Consider the following 19,687-nt stretch of genomic DNA (forward strand, 5'->3'; position numbering starts at 1 on the left):
TGTAGGATGTTCTTCCAGCGAAGGTGCTGTGTGCACTTTCAAGAAGGCAAGGAGAGCCTCAGGGCACCGGCTCCTGGGTGGGCGGAAACCACAGACTGCCCAGGTGCTGCCCACAGTAAACGGGCCTGCGCAGTGGCCAGTGGTTAAGGAGGGATGGTCCCCGGCAGGGGAGGGATTTTCAGTCATTTCCCACTTACCAACTGGACACAGCTTTGGACCAGGCTGTGCGTTTTTTGGAATATCAAATTTGATCATTTTGGCGGATGGAAAAAAAAATAATGTTTTGGTCCCTCCTTCTGATCCACACACATCCTCAAATTAAACACTGAAGTTGCACTAAAATAACACTCAGGGTCTGGCTGAAACCCACAGAAGTCAAGAGGCCGGCACCGAGGTTGTGCCCTCCACCTCCCACTGTTTTGCCCAGGTGCTGAGGCCTGTGTACAGAGATAGCCCAGGGAGCCTGGGCACGCGAGACCCGTGGGGGAAGGGGTGGGGTGGGGTGGGGTGGAGTAGAGTGTTTCTGAGCTAGCCAACAGTTAATGTGTAAAGGAAAATTATGGGTTTGCTGGTGGGAACGGAACCAGAAGTGGAGAAGTAGGCACGTGGAGGTGTTAGGTGGGGTTTTTAAAGGGCCATCACTGTGCCAAAGGAAATTTTATGGGGTAGAGTATTTTGAAGGTTCTGCTGGCTGTTGCCTACGTCCACAGCTTCCTGTACATCCTCAGATCACACAGGGAAGACAGTAGTCTATCCCTGGTACAAAGACTACCTTCACCCTAATTACTTCCTAATGAGAAGTCTTATGACACAGAAACCATTGTATGACCTTCTATGACCCTCTAATGCTATGTATACCCACTGTACACAAATTATATTATCAGAAACGCACATACGTATAAATGCATTAGTGGACCCACTGTACACAAATTTATATTATCAGTGTACAAATAGATTAGTGGACGCACTCTACACAAGTTCGTATTACCAGTGTACAAACGCATCTGTGGCTCTCTACGAACTAAAAAGCAAGGCTGATAAACTTCAGTATACCTGTGGCGGATTCATTTTGATATTTGGCAAAACGAATACAATTATGTAAAGTTTAAAATAAAATTAGAAAAAAATAAATAAATAAATAAAATATCTACTTGCTCCACCATGTAGAAGACTGGATCGGTGCTCACTACAAGGACTGCACAAGAAAGGTGAAGAAGAGACCAGAAGACCACCATGGGAATTTCATCTTATAAAAGTGAGTAGATGCCAATTGTACACATTGATTATCAAGTGGCTTTACAATACTAGTGATCATCAGCATCATCATTAACATATTTTAGGCTAGGAGTTAACTTATGTCATTGAGGCAGACACTGATATTATCCTCAATCTTTTTATAAAGTGAAACCAAAGCTTATAGCTGCTCATGGCCTGTCTCAACAGCTAGTAAGTGAGCCTCTAAAGGGGTCTGTTGAAAGAAAGCCCCAACCTGCCCTTCATTACCATGACAGTATTAAGTGACTTCAGTGATAGCACAGTATTATTAGCAGAAGTGGGGGTTTTACTCATAGCCTGGCACCTACCTCTGCCCCCATGACCTGATCATTCGTTGTTACTCATCTGTAACCCAGGTATTGGCTGTCCCCACCAACAGCCTCCACTTTTGCCCCCATGCATGTTATTATTCCCTGGAGAACGCATGTCACCAGGTGTTAGGAGCCCTGTGAACTTAACAGAAGGCCAGCCAGTCTCCTACATTCATCACACTCCCCTTCCAGCCATCCGGCCATCCCTGGAGTGGCTTCAGGGAACTGCTTGCATAGAAGGTAATTCCAACAGAAATCAAGACAGCAATTTGGGTGATTTGTCCTGGTGACTTTGGAATTAGAGTTCATGTTAGAAGCCTCCATGTGTTCCTCTGTTCCGGGCATTTTAATGTGTCTGGTACATCTCTTCCAATCTGCAGCCACACGGGCTATGGTTTGAAGTCCCTCCAAGGATCCTCAGAGTTTTGCATACACCATGTAAACTATCTTTAAAGTCAGACCACCTCCAAATGTCTCCTTCACATAAGGCAAAACTTTGGTCCTTTTCACATAGTACCATAACAGATAGAAAATTAATTTCATATACATCAGTTCCACAGGGCAGATGGCAGAGTTCACCTTGCACAGCTCTTTGCATTCTCTTCCCAAAACCTCACTCTCTTTTCCAAAACCCTCTATCCACAAGGCTCTGAGTCTCTGTGCCCACCTCTGTCTCTGTACTCATCCCTGTTTCTTCCCAACCTCTCAATGTCCCTCTTCCTCCTCTTCCCCATTCCACACAATTCTGGAATCCCCTCTGATGTAAAGCAATTCAGTGTTTCCAAACATGGGCATTTTTACCCATTACCTGTCATCAGCATACAACACTGACCAGATCCTTGTTCCTTAAATTATAGCTAAGAGATAATCCATACTTTTTGTTCTATTAGTCTTCTTTTCAAGCACCTAGTACTTAATTAAGTACAGGAGACAATAACTATATACTAGTGGTGGCCATTTCACTATACTCATTTGTATTCTCCATCTTAGACAGACAGAATTTTGTTTCTTGTTGTCCCTGGATTTTCTCAAAGGGAGGTCCCCATGAGCCCTGGTCATGCAGCAGTTGCTGTGGTGAGGATGGTCTCCGTTCTAGATCTGGCACCCATTAGGAGTCTCCATTAAGTTGGTTTCTAAGTGTTGCATATGAATTTGGCTCTACTCATTTACATTGTTGCTTCCATCCCATTGGAATGAAGGGAACATATGCACCAAAAGTCTGGCCAAGGTTGGAGGCATCGGTTCTGGCCAAGATTTCTGCTTATCCTCTCACATTCATGTGTGTGTTAAGCCATGAAGCCTGGGCTTTATCACTGCAACTCTCTCCAGATAGGACCTCTGCCAGAGGCCAGGCACCCCTTCCCTCTGGTTTGCATTGTGGCCTGGGGTTATACAAGCCCCCGCCTCTGCTCTGTGCCTGTTCCACCCAGTAAGAGGTGCAGTGACAGTGTGGCTGCATTGACTTAAGATTGTTCCCATCACCCTTCAGTTCAAATCCATACCTGAAATCTGAAGGCGATATGCTGATGCCTGAAAATAAGCCTTGAGTTCAATGTGAATTTGGTAGACTGTGACAGTGGCATTTACGAATCAGCTGTAAAACATACAAAAACGAAATATTTTTTCAAAAATGAAACTCCAGAGGCACGAAATGCCCCTCCTCTTTTTGTTTTGTTTACAGTTTACTTGTATTTTTAGTAGTGGTTGGTCCAAAGTTCCTTGCCAATCCAGTAAGTGTTAAAGGGACAGGCATGAAGAAAGTATATGACGTGATAAAACCATTAGGCAGCAGCCTTACCAGACCCTTGGGGATTTTCACAAATTGCTCTAATAAATGAATCCATTAACTATGTGAAATCAGGCATAGAGTATAATGGAAATTTATAAGCCCTACTCCTGGTTACTGTAATCTTTTTGTTGGCTGTCAAGGAAGGGAGTTATCTCTGGGTATGTTGGGAGATAGAAAAGACCAAGCCCAGAGGTCTTTTGTCATGTGCTTGGCCCAGCCCTCTGGGATTTGGGGCCCTGGGGAGATTTTCTCGACTTCCCAGTGACAACCAAAGTGAGAACACCAAGCCTATTGGAACATTCATATTAAGTCTGACATATTTTGTTAGCTGTAGCCTCTGGAAGAGAACCTGAGCTCTGACACATGAATAGGATGTTAAGTATATGCTCTTACCCAGGAATACAATAGTCACTTTTCAGTGTGAGAGAGTAAGGAACACTGTACAGCTCTAGCTATGCTCAAATTGTCTCTGGGAGCCTGGGCGAGTCATTAACTTCTTCCAAGATGTTTCCTCTAATAATCCCCACCCTGCTGCCTACCTCAGATTTAACCCTTCAGCTGTCTGAAGGGTTAAATGAGCATAGTATTCATAACACTACTTAGAAAGTTTACAAGTGTGACCTGACCTCTAGGAGAGAGGGGTAAGTGGTTATGTTGAACTGGTCGAAGCCTAATGTGTTCTAGGTCAGCTGCAACTGAATGCTTAATTTAAAGTAATTTTTTCAGAGAGGCGGCCCTAAGATGGTGGAGGAATAGGATGGGGAGACCACTTTCTCCCCCACAAATTCATCAAAAGAACATTTGAACGTTGAGTAAATTGCACAAAACAACTTCTGAATGCCAGCAGAGGACATCAGGCACCCAGAAAAGCAGCCCATTGTCTTTGAAAGGAGGTAGGAAAAAATATAAAAGACAAAAAGAGAGACAAAAGAGGTAGGGATGGAGCTCCATCCCGGGAAGGGAGTCTTAAAAAAGAAGTTTCCAAACACCAGGAAACACTCTCACTGGTGAGTCTGTGGCGAGCCTTGGAACCTCAGAGGGCAACATAACCGGGAGGAAAAATAAATAAATAATTAAAACCCACATATTATGTGCCAGCGTAACTCCCAGTGGAGAAGCAGTGCAGACGCCTGCATCCGCCACTAGCAAGCAGGGGCTGGGCAGGGGAGGTGTGGGCTGCATTGCTTAGAGTAAGGACCTGGCCTGAATGCTCCGAGGGCAATGTGAGGGAAATAACTTGAGATAGCAAACCAGACTGTGGGATAGCTACCCCGCAAAAAGCCCTAACTTAAGACACCACCAGGCCTGCTCACAGATCAAAGGACTGACTGGAGCTAGCCGGCTTCGGACCAGCCCATCCCCCGCCGGAGACAGGCAGTCAAAGGCAGCCAGAGCCGGAAGGGGCTAATCCTGGCCCCAGAGAGGCATTATCTACCAAACTGCAAGCAGGTTCGTTGCTAACCAAGACTTCTTGGGATTCTGGACGGTCAACATCTGCCTGAGAAGGTGTGCTGGTTGTACACCCAGAAAACCGAGCGGCAGGGATGGGGGAGGCGATAAGTCTCAGCCACCGTGCTCGCCAAACACCTGGTCGCCTGAGCTGCTCGGACCTGGAAAGGGCACGAAACGCAGGCCCAACCGAGTCTGTGTCTTTGAGGAGTACCCGAATACCTGAACCTGAGCGGCTTAGACCTGGGAAATGCATACAACCCAGGGCCGGCCTCAGACAGTTCCCGGCAGAGCAACCTAGAGCCTGAGCAGTGTAGACAGGGTAAGCACACACACCGTGAACGGGGGCAAACCCAGCGCGGCCGAGACACTGCGAGCACTCCCCACTCACGCCAGTGTTATTTGTTTACAGTGTTCCTTCCTCCCCAGAGCACAACTGAACAAGTGACCCTAAAAAAGTGTCCACCACCACCCCCTTGTGTCAGGGCAGAAATTAGACACTGACAAGACCAGCAAACACAAGAAGCTAAAACAGAGGGAACCGCCTTGGAAGTAACAGGTGCAATATATTAAAACCCTGTAGTTAGCACTGACTACATAGGAAGGGGCCTATAGATCTTGAGAAGTATAAACTGAATCAAGGAACTATCTGAAAATGAACTGACCCCACACTGTCCACAACAACACCAGAGAAAATCCTAGATATATTTTTACTATTATCATTCTTTAAAAAAAATTTTTTTTTAATTTTTCAGTCCTCTCTTACTCCTTTAATTTTCATTTTTATAACCTACTATTACTTTGCAAAAAAAGACCCTATTTTTTAAAGCAAACTTCATATATATATATTTATAATTTTTGTGACTTTGTTCTTTTTTTCTTTAATATTGTATTTTTGAGAATCCAACCTCTACTCTAGATTTTTAATCTTAGCTTTTTGGTATTTGTTATCAACTTTGTACCTTTAAGAACCCAATCTTCAGTACCCATTTTTACTTGGGAGCAAGATTACTGACTTGACTGCTCTCTCCCCCTTTGGACTCTCCTTTTTATCCACCAGGTCGCCTCTATCTGCCCCCTCCCCCTTCTCTTCTCTACCCAACTCTGTGAATCTCTTTGTGTGTTCCGGACTTTGGAGAACACTTAGGGAACTGATTACTGGCTGGATCTGGCTCGCTCCTTTTGATTCCCCCCTTTATCCTCCTGGCCACCTCTGTCTCTTTCCTCCCTCTTCTCTTCTCTGTATAACTACATGAACATCTGAGCGGTCCAGACTGTGGAGAGCACATAAGGAAGTGATTACTGGCCAGCTTGCTGTCTCCTCTTTTGATTCCCCCTCTTCTCCTCCTGGTCACCTCTAACTCCCTCCTCCCTCTTCTCTTCTCCATGTAACTCTGTGAACCTCTCTGGGTGTCCCTCACTGTGGAGAAACTTTTCATCTTTAACCTAGATGTTTTATCATTGGTTCTGTATAGATGGAGAAGTCTTGAGGCTACTGTAAGAATAAGACTGAAAACCAGAGGCAGGAAGCTTAAGTCCAAATCCTGAGAACACCAGAGAACTCCTGACTCCAGGGAACATTAATTGACAGGAGCTCATCAAACGCCTCCATACCTACACTGAAACCAAGCACCACCAAGAGCCAACAAGTTCCAGAGCAAGACATACCACGCAAATTCTCCAGCAACATAGGAACACAGCCCTGAGCTACAATATACAGGCTGCCCAAAGTCACTCCAAACCCATTGACATCTCATAACTCATTACTGGACACTTCATTGCACTCCAGAGAGAAGAAATCCAGCTCCACCCACCAGAACACTGACACAAGCTTCCCTAACCAGGAAACCTTGACAAGCCATGCATCCAACCCCACCCACAGCGAGGAAACTCCACAATAAAGAGAACTCCACAAACTGCCAGAATACAGAAAGGCCACCCCAACACAGCAATACAAGCAAGATGAAGAGGCAGAAAAATACCTGGCAGGTAAAGGAACAGGATAAATGCCCACTAAACCAAACAAAAGAGGAAGAGTTAGGGAATCTGATAAAGAATGCCAAATAATGATAATGAAAATGATCCAAAATCTTGAAAACAAAATGGAATTACAGATAAATAGCCTGGAGACAAGGATTGAGAAGATGCAAGAAAGGTTTAACAAGGACCTAGAAGAAATAAAAAAGAGTCAATATATAATGAATAATGCAATAAATGAGATCAAAAACACTCTGGAGGGAACCAACAGTAGAATAACGGAGGCAGAAGATAGGATAAGTGAGGTAGAAGATAGAATGGTAGAAATAAATGAAACAGAGAGGAAAAAAGAAAAACAAATTAAAAGAAATGAGGATAATCTCAGAGACCTCTGGGATAATGTTAAATGCCCCAACATTCGAATCATAGGAGTCCCAGAAGAAGACAAAAAGAAAGACCATGAGAAAATACTTGAGATAATAGTTGAAAACTTCCCTAAAATAGGGAAGGAAATAATCACCCAAGTCCAAGAAACCCAGAGAGTCCCAAACAGGATAAACCCAAGGCGAAACACCCCAAGACACATATTAATCAAATTAACAAAGATCAAACACAAAGAACAAATATTAAAAGCAGCAAGGGAAAAACAACAAATAACACACAAGGGGATTCCCATAAGGATAACAGCTGATCTTTCAATAGAAACTCTTCAGGCCAGGAGGGAATGGCAGGACATACTTCAAGTGATGAAAGAAAATAACCTACAGCCCAGATTGCTGTACCCAGCAAGGATCTCATTCAAATATGAAGGAGAAATCAAAAGCTTTACGGACAAGCAAAAGCTGAGAGAATTCAGCACCACCAAACCAGCTCTCCAACAAATGCTAAAGGATCTTCTCTAGACAGGAAACACAGAAAGGGTGTATAAACTTGAACCCAAAACAATAAAGTAAATGGCAACGGGATCGTACTTACCAATAATTATCTTAAACATAAATGGGTTGAATGCCCCAACTAAAAGACAAAGACTGGCTGAATGGAGACAAAAACAAGACCCCTATATATGTTGCCTACAAGAGACCCACTAGAAACAAGGGACACATACAGACTGAAAGTGAAGGGCTGGAAAAAGATATTCCATGCAAACAGAGATCAAAAGGAAGCAGGAGTAGCAATACTCATATCAGATAAAATAGACTTTAGAACAAAGGCTGTGAAAAGAGAAAAGAAGGACACTACATAATGATCAAAGGGTCAATCCAAGAAGAAGATATAACAATTATAAATATATATGCACCCAACATAGGAGCACTGCAATATGTAAGACAAATGCTAACAAGTATGAAAGGGGAAATTAACAATAACACAATAATAGTGGGAGACTTTAATACCCCACTCACACCTATGGATAGATCAACTAAACAGAAAATTAACAAGGAAACACAAACTTTAAATGATACAATAGACCAGTTAGACCTAATTGATATCTATAGGACATTTCACCCCAATGCAATGAATTTCATCTTTTTCTCAAGCGCACATGGAACCTTCCCCAGGATAGATCACATCCTGGGCCATAAATCTAGCCTTGGTAAATTCAAAAAAATTGAAATCATTCCAACCATCTTTTCTTGACTACAATGCAGTAAGATTAGATGTCAATTACAGGAGAAAAACTATTAAAAATTCCAACATATGGAGGCTGAACAACACGCTGCTGAATAACCAACAAATCACAGAAGAAATAAAGAAATCAAAATATGCATAGAAATGAATGAAAATGAGAACACAACAACCCAAAATCCGTGGGACACTGTAAAAGCAGTGCTAAGGGGAAGGTTCATAGCAATACAGGCATACCTCAAGAAACAAGAAAAAAGTCAAATAAATAACCTAACTCTACACCTAAAGCAACTAGAAAAGGAAGAAATGAAGAACCCCAGGGTTAGCAGAAGGAACGAAATCTTAAAAATTAGGGCAGAAATAAATGCAAAAGAAACAAAAGAGACCATAGCAAAAATCAACAAAGCCAAAACCTGGTTCTTTGAGAGGATAAATAAAATTGGCAAACCATTAGCCAGACTCATCAAGAAGCAAAGGGAGAAAAATCAAATCAATAAAATTAGAAATGAAAAAGGAGAGATCACAATAGACAACACAGAAATACAAAGGATCATAAGACACTACTATCAACAATTATATGCCAATAAAATGGACAACTTGGAAGAAATAGACAAATTCTTAGAAAAGTACAACTTTCCAAAACTGAACCAGGAAGAAATAGAAAATCTTAACAGACCTATCACAAGCACGGAAATTGAAACTGTAATCAGAAATCTTCCAGTAAACAAAAGCCCAGGTCCAGACGGCTTCACAGCTGAATTCTACCAAAAATTTAGAGAAGAGCTAACACCTATCCTACTCAAACTCTTCCAGAAAATTTCAGAGGAAGGTAAACTTCCAAACTCATTCTATGAGGCCACCATCACCCTAATACCAAAACCTGACAGAGATGCCACAAAAAAAGAAAACTACAGGCCAATATCACTGATGAACATAGATGGAAAAATCCTTAACAAAATTCTAATGATCAGAATCCAACAGCACATTAAAAAGGTCATACATCATGACCAAGTGGGCTTTATCTCAGGGATGCAAGGATTCTTCAATATCCACAAATCAATCAATGTAATACACCACATTAACAAATTGAAAAATAAAAGCCATATGATTATCTCAATAGATGCAGAGAAAGCCTTTGACAAAATTCAACATCCATTTATGATAAAAACCCTCCAGAAAGCAGGAAGAGAAGGAACATACCTCAACATTATAAAAGCTATCTATGACAAACCCACAGCAAACATTATCCTCAGTGGTGAAAAATTGAAAGCATTTCCCCTAAAGTCAGGAACAAGACAAGAGTGCCCACTCTCACCACTAGTATTCAACTTAGTTTTGGAAGTTTTGGCCACAGCAATCAGAGCAGAAAAAGAAATAAAAGGAATCCAAATTGGAAAAGAAGAAGTAAAACTCTCACTGTTTGCAGATGACATGATTCTCTACATAGAAAACCCTAAAGACTCCACCAGAAAATTACTAGAGCTAATCAATGAAAATAGTAAAGTTGCAGGATATAAAATCAACACACAGAAATCCCTTGCATTCCTATATGCTAATAATGAGAAAATAGAGAAATTAAGGAAACAATCCCATTCACCATTGCAATGAAAAGAATAAAATACTTAGGAATATGTCTACCTAAAGAAACAAAAGACCTATATATAGAAAACTATAAAACACTGGTGAAAGAAATCAAAGAGGACACTAGTAGATGGAGAAATATACTGTGTTCATGGATTGGAACAATCAACATAGTGAAAATGAGTATACTACCTAAAGCAATCTATAGATTCAATGCAATCCCTATCAGGCTACCAACGGTATTTTTCACAGAGCTAGAACAAATAATTTCACAATTTGTATGGAAATACAGAAAACCTCAAATAGCCGAAGCAATCTTGAGAAAGAAGAATGGAACTGGAGGAATCAACCTGCCTGACTTCAGGCTCTACTACAAAGACAGTCATCAAGATAGTATGGTACTGGCACAAAGACAGAAATATAGATCAATGGAACCAGATAGAAAGCCCAGAGATAAATCCACACACCTATGGACACCTTATCTTTGACAAAGGAGGCAAGAACATGCAGTGGAGAAAAGACAATCTCTTTAACAAGTGGTTCTGGGAAAACTGGTCAACCACGTGTGAAAGAATGAAACTAGAATACTTTCTAACACCATACACAAAAATAAACTCAAAATGGATTAAAGATCTACACATAAGACCAGAAACTATAAAACTCCTAGAGGAGACATAGGCAAAACACTCTCCGACATACATCACAGCAGGATCCTCTATGACCCACCTCCCAGAATATTGGAAATAAAAGCAAAAATAAACAAGTGGGACCTAATTAAAATTAAAAGCTTCTGCACAACAAAGGAAACTATAAGCAAGGTGAAAAGACAGCCTTCAGAATGGGAGAAAATAATAGCAAATGAAGCAATTGACAAAGAATTAATCTTAAAAATATACAAGCAACTCCTGCAGCTCAATTGCAGAAAAATAAACGACCCAATCAAAAAATGGGTCAAAGAACTAAACAGACATTTCTCCAAAGAAGACATACAGATGTAACAAACACATGAAAAGATGCTCAACATCACTCATTATCAGAGAAATGCAAATCAGAACCACAATGAGGTACCATTTCACGTCGGTCAGAATGGCTGCTATCCAAAAGTCTGTAAGCAATAAATGCTGGAGAGGCTGTGGAGAAAAGGGAACCCTCTTACACTGTTGGTAGGAATGCAAACTAGTACAGCCCCTATGGAGAACAATGTGGAGATTCCTTAAAAAACTGGAAATAGAACTGCCTTATGACCCAGCATTCCCACTGCTGGGCATATACACCGAGGAAACCAGAACTGAAAGAGACATGTGTACCCCAATGTTCATCGCAGCACTGTTTATAATAGCTGGGACATGGAAGCAACCTATATGTCCATCAGCAGATGAATGGATAAGAAAGCTGTGGTACATATACACAATGGAGTATTACTCATCCATTAAAAAGAATACATTTGAATCAGTTCTAATGAGGTGGATGAAACTGGAGCCTATTATACGAGTGAAGTAAGCCAGAAAGAAAAACACCAATACAGTATACTAATGCATATATATTAGAAAGATGGTAATGATAACCCTATATGCGAGACAGCAAAAGAGACACAGATGTATAGAACAGTCTTTTGGACTCTGTGGGAGAGGGCAAGGGTGGGATGATTTGGGAGAATGGCATTGAAACGTGTATTATCATATGTGAAGCAAATCGCCAGTCCAGGTTCGATGCATGATACAGGATGCTCGGGGCTGGTGCACTGGGATGACCCAGAGGGATCGTATGGGGAGGGAGGTGGGAGGGAGGTTCAGGATGGGGAACACATGTACACCTGTGACAGATTCAAGTCAATATATGGCAAAACCAATACAACATTGTAAAGTAATTAGCCTCCGATTAAAATTTAAAATTTTATATTATAAAATAATTTTTTCAGCTGGTATGGAAATAGAGTTTTTCTCCCCTCTAATATTTGGCAGAAATTAGCTAAGCCCTTCCTCCCTCATCATTCAAGCTGCAAACACAGTGGAAAAGATGGAGGAGGCACAGGTAAGCCATGGTTATGTGAGAGAATACAGGTCACTGTTTCAGACTCAGCTCTCGTTATTTAAGGATGTTCGTGAGGCTTGCTGTTTCTAGGACACAGTTGTGTTCAGTGTGGCCCTGGGCGAGGTCAGAGGGGAAGACGTGGTTCTAAGAATCAAAGGAAGACAAACACTGATGTTTGTTAGTTTTTAATTTTGTTTTTAATTTCTGTCTCTGCTTAAGCAATGCAGAATACCCAAGAAGGAGGATGTTTTGCAAAGTGTATTAAGCCATTGAAGGTAAGTGCATAGACATCTGTTAAGGTGATAATTGGGGATGTGTCCTCAAATTCAGTATGTGTAAAATAGATCTCACCTTTGGCCTCAAACATACCCCATGCCCTTTATCTCATCTCTTTGAATGGTGTGACCCAAAAGCCTGAACTCTTCCTTAGAGATACTCATTTACCTTAGATTTTGATAAGTCAAATATACATGTTAAAAGAAATAGAATGTATTCATTTCAACCAGAAACTGACAGGTATAAGGGAAAAGAAATGAAATGAATAAAACTGTACTTATCCAAAAGAATCTAGAAAAAAAGAGAAAACTAATAGAAACTTTTAAAAACATTGCTCATAATTAAGTGGCAGAAATAAATTCAAATATATTTATAATCACAAGAAATGTATATGGGCTAAATTTGCTAGTTATTTGATTTTTTAGAAAATCCATCTACCCTGATTACAAGAGATGCATTAAAAGTGTGAGGAAACAGAAAGGTTAAAAGAAAAAGGATGAAAAATAGACACCAAAAGTTAACAAAAATTTAAGTTAGTATAGCAATATTAATACATTAATAATATAAAATAGGTCTATGGCAAAAAGAATGATCAGGGATAAAAGGGATCACTGCATAATGGTAACTGGATCAATTCAACAGAGAGAGGTAAAACTTCAAAGCCTGTGTATACTTAATGAAGTAGCCTCAAAAATAAAAATGGACAAATATATGAAGAAAGGTTGTTGACCAGTCCACAATGATGGTGAGAGATTTTAGCACATTTTTATCATAAATAATAGAGCAAATAGACAAAAAATACTACAGATGTGGAAGATCAAAATACAAAATTAACATGCTTAATTGAATGAACCATATAAGAGAACCCTATACCCAACAATTAGTGAACACCATTTTTCTCATGGACACACAGAGCATTTACAAAAATTGACCATGTTCAAAGTCATAAAGTCATAGTCTCAACACAAATAGAATTTTGTTGAGACTATTCTTTGGTTAGAGTAGAAATCACTGACCCCATCCCACGTGTGACAAAGCCCTTTCAACTGTGCCTCTTCAGTGTTTGCTCGCATCACCCTCCCTCCTGCATTTTCACTGTGCTCCTGAGAGCAAGTGTAACACCTTCTCTCACCTGGGCTGCTGAGACGGACAGCAGTGGCCTCTCTTTTCCAGCACTCCTCTCTTCCAGTCCACTTTCTACCTTGCTGCCAGTGACCTTTCTAACGTATGAAAATGAGCATTTCTCTCCTATTGAAGACCTTTGACTGTGTCAGTGGGTTCTCTGCTGCCGTCAGGATAAAACCCAAACCTATGACCTATAGCCTTTCCTCGTCTGTCACACCTAACCTTGTCACAATCACCCAGTCGCGTTCTCTCTCTCTCTCCCTTCTTCCACCCTTCCACTGTGGCCTGGCTAAGTCATACTCATCTTTCAAAAATTCATCTCAGATATTTCCTCCTCCAGAAAGCCTGTTTGGACACGTCCCCAGCCCTGACCTCCCTACTTTTCCTCCATTCCACAGACACCAGTTGAGATGAGTTGATTTCCTAATGCTCCCAGGGCAGCATTCCGTTTATTCTGTCATAGCACTAGGTGTGATTGCTGTACATATTCCCTACGTAAACCACTTATTATTTTCCAGTTGCTCTGGGATAAAGAGTAAGGCCAGAACAAGGACAGCAGGGTTCTGTGAGGACCAGCCCTGGCCTCTACCCCTGCTAATGCCCCTTCATGTTCTCTTTCTAAGCTTCTACTTCCTTGAAAACACGGATTCCCACCCCGCTTAAAACCTTTACCTATGCCATTCCCTCTCTCTGGAGCACCGTTCTCCTCCTCCTCCCCTCTACCTTACTACCTTACTCAAGAGTTAACTGCTTAACTCCTACTTTTTTTTCCAGTCTTAGTTGAGCTCTCATTTCCTCAAGCCTTGCCTGACTTCCATTAACTGGATTAGGTTCCTCTAGTTCTCCCAGGACCATTTAACATTTCTTCAGAGCTCTTATTTCAGTTTTTAATTACACCTTCATTCTTATGATTATTTAATTACTGTCTTTTTGTGACTGAGCTGTCAGCTCCATGATAATACACACCAATCTGTCTTGCTCACCATGGTAGCCTAGTACCTGGCAAAATGCCTGTTACTGAATGGGCATTTGATAAATATTTGTTGGAAGAGTGAATGAATATAATTTGACTATGTTTGCTTGACTGTCTCCTACATTAGTCTCCAAGGCCCTGGAACAGAAACTGTGCTTTTTCATTCTAGACACAGAACTTAGCAAATGGCTGGACATAATCAGTGTTATGTGCATTTCTGTTGATTGAATACCAGACCAGTCCCTTCTTGGGAGCCTCTCATGGAAACATATTATCAGGACACCTAATTAGAAGGTGGTGTCCTAAAGGTGTTAACAGAGTAGCTAAGCCAAGAGCCTACATGTATTTTAATTTGGTTCAGATTAGGTCTGGAATATCCTATCCTATGTTAAAAGCAGGCCATAACCTGGTTCTCATCTTGTAGAAGATACTTACTACTTCGAAGGAAATGTTAGGGAAATTCAAGATCTTAAAGGAAGGGATCAGACCCTTTGATCTCAAGTCTGACCTCCTTGTCTCACCTAGAGAAAGTTGGTAGGGTCTGGAAAAAGGTTGCAGGTGTTGTTGTTTCTGCCAGGGAGTGTCAGGTTGGCAGGGACCCACTTCATACCCTCTGGTGAGGAGAGGGAGACAAGTGTGTTCTTCTCCTCTATTTCCTGTTCTGCTCTTGGTGTGTACCAGGTCTGCACCAGGAATGGAGCTGCGACTCACTGGTTTGGGCTATCACTTCTGCATGTTCTTCCTAAGCCAGATCTGTTCCATGAGCTGAAATCTCATCTTCCAAAGTTAGCAGTAAACTATGGACATGGCCATGGGATGGACTTGACAGTGGCATGTAGGAGATGACTCCTACAAGTTTGCGAAAGCCAATTTACTAATTCATGAGTTTTGCTAGCTGGTTGTTGAACCATTAATAACTTGTAAATTGGCCCCAGGGAGAGTATTTACACCACAAAAATTGGCAAATGCTGTAAGAAAAGACTTTCTCTCTATTCTTCCTTTCCCTCTCTCCCTCCCTGCCTTTCTTCCTTCCTTTTTTTCCTCTGACTGCCAAACTCAGGTTGGAGTTCTGGCTGGACACTCACTAGTGGGTGTCTTTTTTTTTAACTCCTCATCACCAGAATGGGGCCCCCATAGTAGCAGCTACTTCATGTAGTTCTGTAAGCCATAAATAATAATACATGCAAAGCACTGAGCCCAGCACTTGAAAACTTGTAAGCATTCAGTATATGTTAGCTTGATTACCAGCCTCCATGTATCTTATTGTTTGGGTTTGCCACTTATCTGTGCTATTAAAATTGAGCAAAGTTGATTTTTAATGTTTACTGATATTTTAGCAATATTTGAAAATATTTTTTAAGTGATAGGGTAGAAATTTTTCATGTCACTGACATGCATTGATGCTCTTTTCTCATTTGGTTAGGTGTTGACTATGATATCCTATGGGTTTGTGTGTGTTACTGTCCAGGATGATAGAAAATCTATGTTTCAGTTGTCTTCATCTCCAATACTCTTTAATTTAGTATTCTTCTAATCCTTAAGAATCCCAAAGTCATTGAGAATAAACTATCCCCTGGCTTCCAGAATCAGATATTACATGAGGGAGATCAAAATGTCATTTTTTTTAAAGATAACTTCTACTCTGCACCTATTAAGGGCAGGATGCTGCAGATGTTCTGAAAATTTGCAAAAGAAAAGAAGGAAAAATAAAATAAAATTTTAAAAGGCCTGAAATCTCTAATCCATAATTCTGAAATTCAGTTCAGTTCAGTCACTCAGTCGTGTTCAACTCTTTGAGACCCCATGAATCGCAGCACTCCAGGCCTCCCTGTCCATCACCAACTCCCGGAGTTTACCCAAACTCATGTCCATCGAGTCAGTGATGCCAGCCAACTCATCCTCTGTTGTCCCCTTCTCCTCCTGCCCCCAATCCCTCCCAGCATCAGGGTCTTTTCCAATGAGTCAGCTTTTCGCATGAGGTGGCCAAAGTATTGGAGTTTCAGCTTCAGCATCAGTCCTTCCGAAGAACACCCAGGACTGATCTCCTTTAGAATGGACTGGTTGGATCTCCTTGCAGTCCAAGGGACTCTCAAGAGTCTTCTCCAACACCAAAAGACTCTGAAAACCAGAAGTCTTCTGCAACACCAAAAGACTCTGAGAACCAGAAGTCCTTTCATAATTCAAATATGGCAAAACCTGACACAAACTGTCCTGAGACTTTTTAAAGTTTTTTTTTTTTTCCATTTTGTGTTAATATTTATATAATCTGGTGCAGAGTTACTAACATGCTTGATTTTAGGCTACTATGCCAGACACCTCTGGAATTGTTCCATCATATACAATATACACACCATACTGCCTTTCTAAAATCTCCCAAATTCTGGATTTTGAAACATATTTAAGTCTTTTCGAAACAGGAATTCTGGACCTGTAGTAGAAATCATAATGTCTGCCTTTAAGGTATTCACAATCTGGCCATACCAGAAGTATGAAGTCATGAAGAGGGACATAGATGCTTAGACCAAGTGTAGCCAGCAGGAAGTGGGGACTGTTCATCTAATTGGGCTGTGTCACCCAATGGCTCAGTCCCATCCTTAGGTCTTATACCCGTCAATGAAGAGTAGAAAATATGAGCAGACACACACATTCCAAAGAATCTCCTCCAGTATCCTTCATTCCTTCCCTTGATTCCCAAATTTAATCCTCTGCAGTCTGGCTTAACCATTCCCAAAACACTTCCCCTTAGAGCATCATTTGTTTAGACATCAGGAATTCTTTTAAATGCTTAGAGAAAATGGCCTCTGTTCAAGAGGAAAAACAGTGCTCCCTGACGCAGCTGTGTGTTCTGTGGGCCCCAGGTCTGTCTGGGCTTAATGGTACACCCCAGGCCAGAGCATCCAGCAGGCACTCAGCCCTTCTGAAGACCTGCACACATCTTCAATGGAAACATCTTTCCTGCAGACTGACACTTTAAAGCCCCAGGGCCTTGAGCCAAATGCAAAGTGATTCTGCAGGGGCTCTAGCAACCCTTTCCACCCATCCTCTAGCCTCCTCTTACTGATGTGTCTCCAAAAATCTTTTGAATCTGTTGTGCAAATTAACAGTCTCCAGGACCAGCCCAGCAAGGACATTCCTTTCTTGAAATCAACAGACCTTCCAGCTCATAGAAAGAGTCTGTTTGCTGAGGTTTTTTTTTCCTTTTCTCCTGACCTAGAAAATTTGGCTTCTACAAACTCAGTCTTTTGAAGTATGTGTTTGTTATCTCTTTGGAAATGCTGAGGCCTTGCCCTACCATATGTTTCCCAATAGCCTCCTCTGGACATACCCATAAATAATAAAATATGCCCATAAATAATAAATTAGTGACCTTTTCTTGAATATTTACTATGTACCAGGTACTGTCTTAAATGCTTTGTATATATTATATTAATTAATCTTGAAGAAATTCTGTTAGGCAGGCATTGCTTTTATTTCTTTGTTTTTATGGCTAGGAGGTAAATTAATAGAGAAATATTTTCTAGCCGTCAGCTACCCTAGCCAGTTTGATGTCCCTGAGTTTAATTAACAGAACAGAGATGCTGCCCTGAACTGAACTTCAAGGCATTCCTTGTTTGTCCCCTATTTTGCTTCTAAAGACCCTGAGACTCAGAGAGCTTAAGTAATTTGTCTTAAGGTCACACAGCTGCTGCTGCTGCTGCTGCTAAGTCACTTCAGTCGTGTCCAACTCTGTGCGACCCCATAGATGGCAGCCCACCAGGCTCCCCTGTCCCTGGGATTCTCCAGGCAAGAGCACTGGAGTGGGTTGCCATTTCCTTCTCCAATGCATGAAAGTGAAAAGTGAAAGTGAAGTCTCTCAGCTACATAAATGTGAAAACTGAGAGCTGAAGAAAAGAGTTTTCTGACTCCAGAGTCCATGATTTGAATTGCCAAAGAAACATGAGGAAGAGAATAAAATGCCTGTTGGATTAAGTGATCCTTAGCTTTTCTACTCATTTTACCCCACCAGCTTTCATAGCTTGCAGAGGCCCCTGGACTGTGTTCTGCTGAAGGTACTTTTTTCCTTGAATGGAGTCTTTGACGGGTTCTCCTTTGACACATGACTATCATCTTCCCCAGCCGTATAGTGGCCCCCACCAGCACTTTCCTTATTGTCACTGTGATGCTTGCCCCATATAACCCAACAATGGCTAAATCTTTCTTGGCTTTTGTCACTGCAGAGTCATTTGCCTTTCTTTTAAAGGGCTGGGGTGAGGTCTGAGGTCACTGGGCAGACTGAGTGAAAGATCTTCCTTCCTACTATGTTGGAAAGGCCATGAAAAAGGGAGGTTCTCATAGACATGGCTTTTATTTTCTGTTGGGTCTTTAGCTACCTGCATGACCTGGTGAGTCATTCAATTTTTCTGATCCTTACTGGTAAAAGGAAGCTGTTAAGAGGACTGATCTATTGTGGTGCCATGAGGATGGGAGAGAGTGAGGCCTGGGAAGGGCCTTACATGTAGTGAGTGAGTGCCTTGAAAATGGAAGGTATTATGACTGTTGTTAGTAAGAGCATATGTTTTATCCTATGTGTTGATTATTTACTTTTTTACAGCATTTAGGGTTTCACAAAGCATTTTACATGAGTAAACTATCTTCTTGGAGTGCCAGTTACATAGACTGTACGTTAGGTACTTAATCATTTCATACTTGCTCTTCCTGCTGTTATGCTGAATGGATGAAGACCTCTCCTTTTTCTCTGGCCAAGAGACCTGGGGTGCAGAGAGGCTGAGTGACTTATCAAAGCAAACCTATGACTTAGCCAAGACTAAAACCCTCAGTCTCGAGATATCAGTTTATCCTGCTGCCTCCCCTCTGTGGGGCAACCTCGTTTCCAAGGGCCCCATGCTCACTCGAAACATTAAAAAATCAAAAAGACAAAACTCACATTTCTTCCAGACAGTGATTTCCAAATGTCTCTGGAAGAAGAGTTAGCAGTCCTGGCAGGCGGTTTTGTGTTGCAAGGTGCTTGGATACGAAAGAGGAATGTAAACCCCATGGAACTCATTTCACATGTCAGAGTCTGTTCTGGATCTTGAAAGTGGGTCACGAGGCCCCAGCTCTGCCCCTAAGAGCTACATTCCTGCGGAGGCGTCCAGCAGGAAGCGGGCAGGGAGCAGGGCCCAGGATTCACAGAGGGACCCAGTGGGTGTCACAGCCAAAGGGCAGGAAGCAAAGAATCCCCCACCCCAGCACTAGCCTTCCAGAGCCTGGTCCCTGCAGAGCTTGCCTCAAGGCAGT

General features: G+C 41.6%; 2 protein-coding genes and 1 non-coding gene across 19 annotated transcripts in view; 1 reads left to right on the forward strand and 2 right to left on the reverse strand.

Annotated features, from left to right (window-relative positions):
- Positions 1-19,687, forward strand: part of LOC133251412 (uncharacterized) — a 391,267-nt gene that overhangs the window by 334,141 nt on the left and 37,439 nt on the right. For 8 of the 9 annotated variants that reach the window (XR_009737610.1, XR_009737606.1, XR_009737602.1 and 5 more), the window contains exons 9-10: positions 1,168-1,255; positions 12,256-12,311. The gene's annotated coding sequence lies outside the window, so the exon portion shown is untranslated. The remainder of the gene's footprint in view (positions 1-1,167; positions 1,256-12,255; positions 12,312-19,687) is intronic. The other variant, XR_009737608.1, reaches the window with a different exon arrangement.
- FGF1 (fibroblast growth factor 1) overlaps positions 1-19,687 on the reverse strand; it is a 106,978-nt gene that overhangs the window by 23,800 nt on the left and 63,491 nt on the right. Inside the window, exon 1 of one of the 9 annotated variants that reach the window (XM_061423831.1) lies at positions 13,445-13,560. The exons of 7 other annotated variants lie outside the window; for them this stretch is intronic. The gene's annotated coding sequence lies outside the window, so the exon portion shown is untranslated. Of the gene's footprint in view, positions 1-3,088; positions 3,178-13,444; positions 13,561-19,687 lie in introns of those variants that run through there. One more of the 9 variants, XM_061423830.1, reaches the window with a different exon arrangement.
- Positions 17,889-18,012, reverse strand: LOC133252213 (small nucleolar RNA SNORA36 family). Its single transcript, XR_009737836.1, has one exon. It is a non-coding gene; the product is annotated as a small nucleolar RNA SNORA36 family (small nucleolar RNA).

This window comes from Bos javanicus, chromosome 7, assembly GCF_032452875.1.
Source record: "Bos javanicus breed banteng chromosome 7, ARS-OSU_banteng_1.0, whole genome shotgun sequence".
Lineage (NCBI taxonomy): Eukaryota > Metazoa > Chordata > Mammalia > Artiodactyla > Bovidae > Bos > Bos javanicus.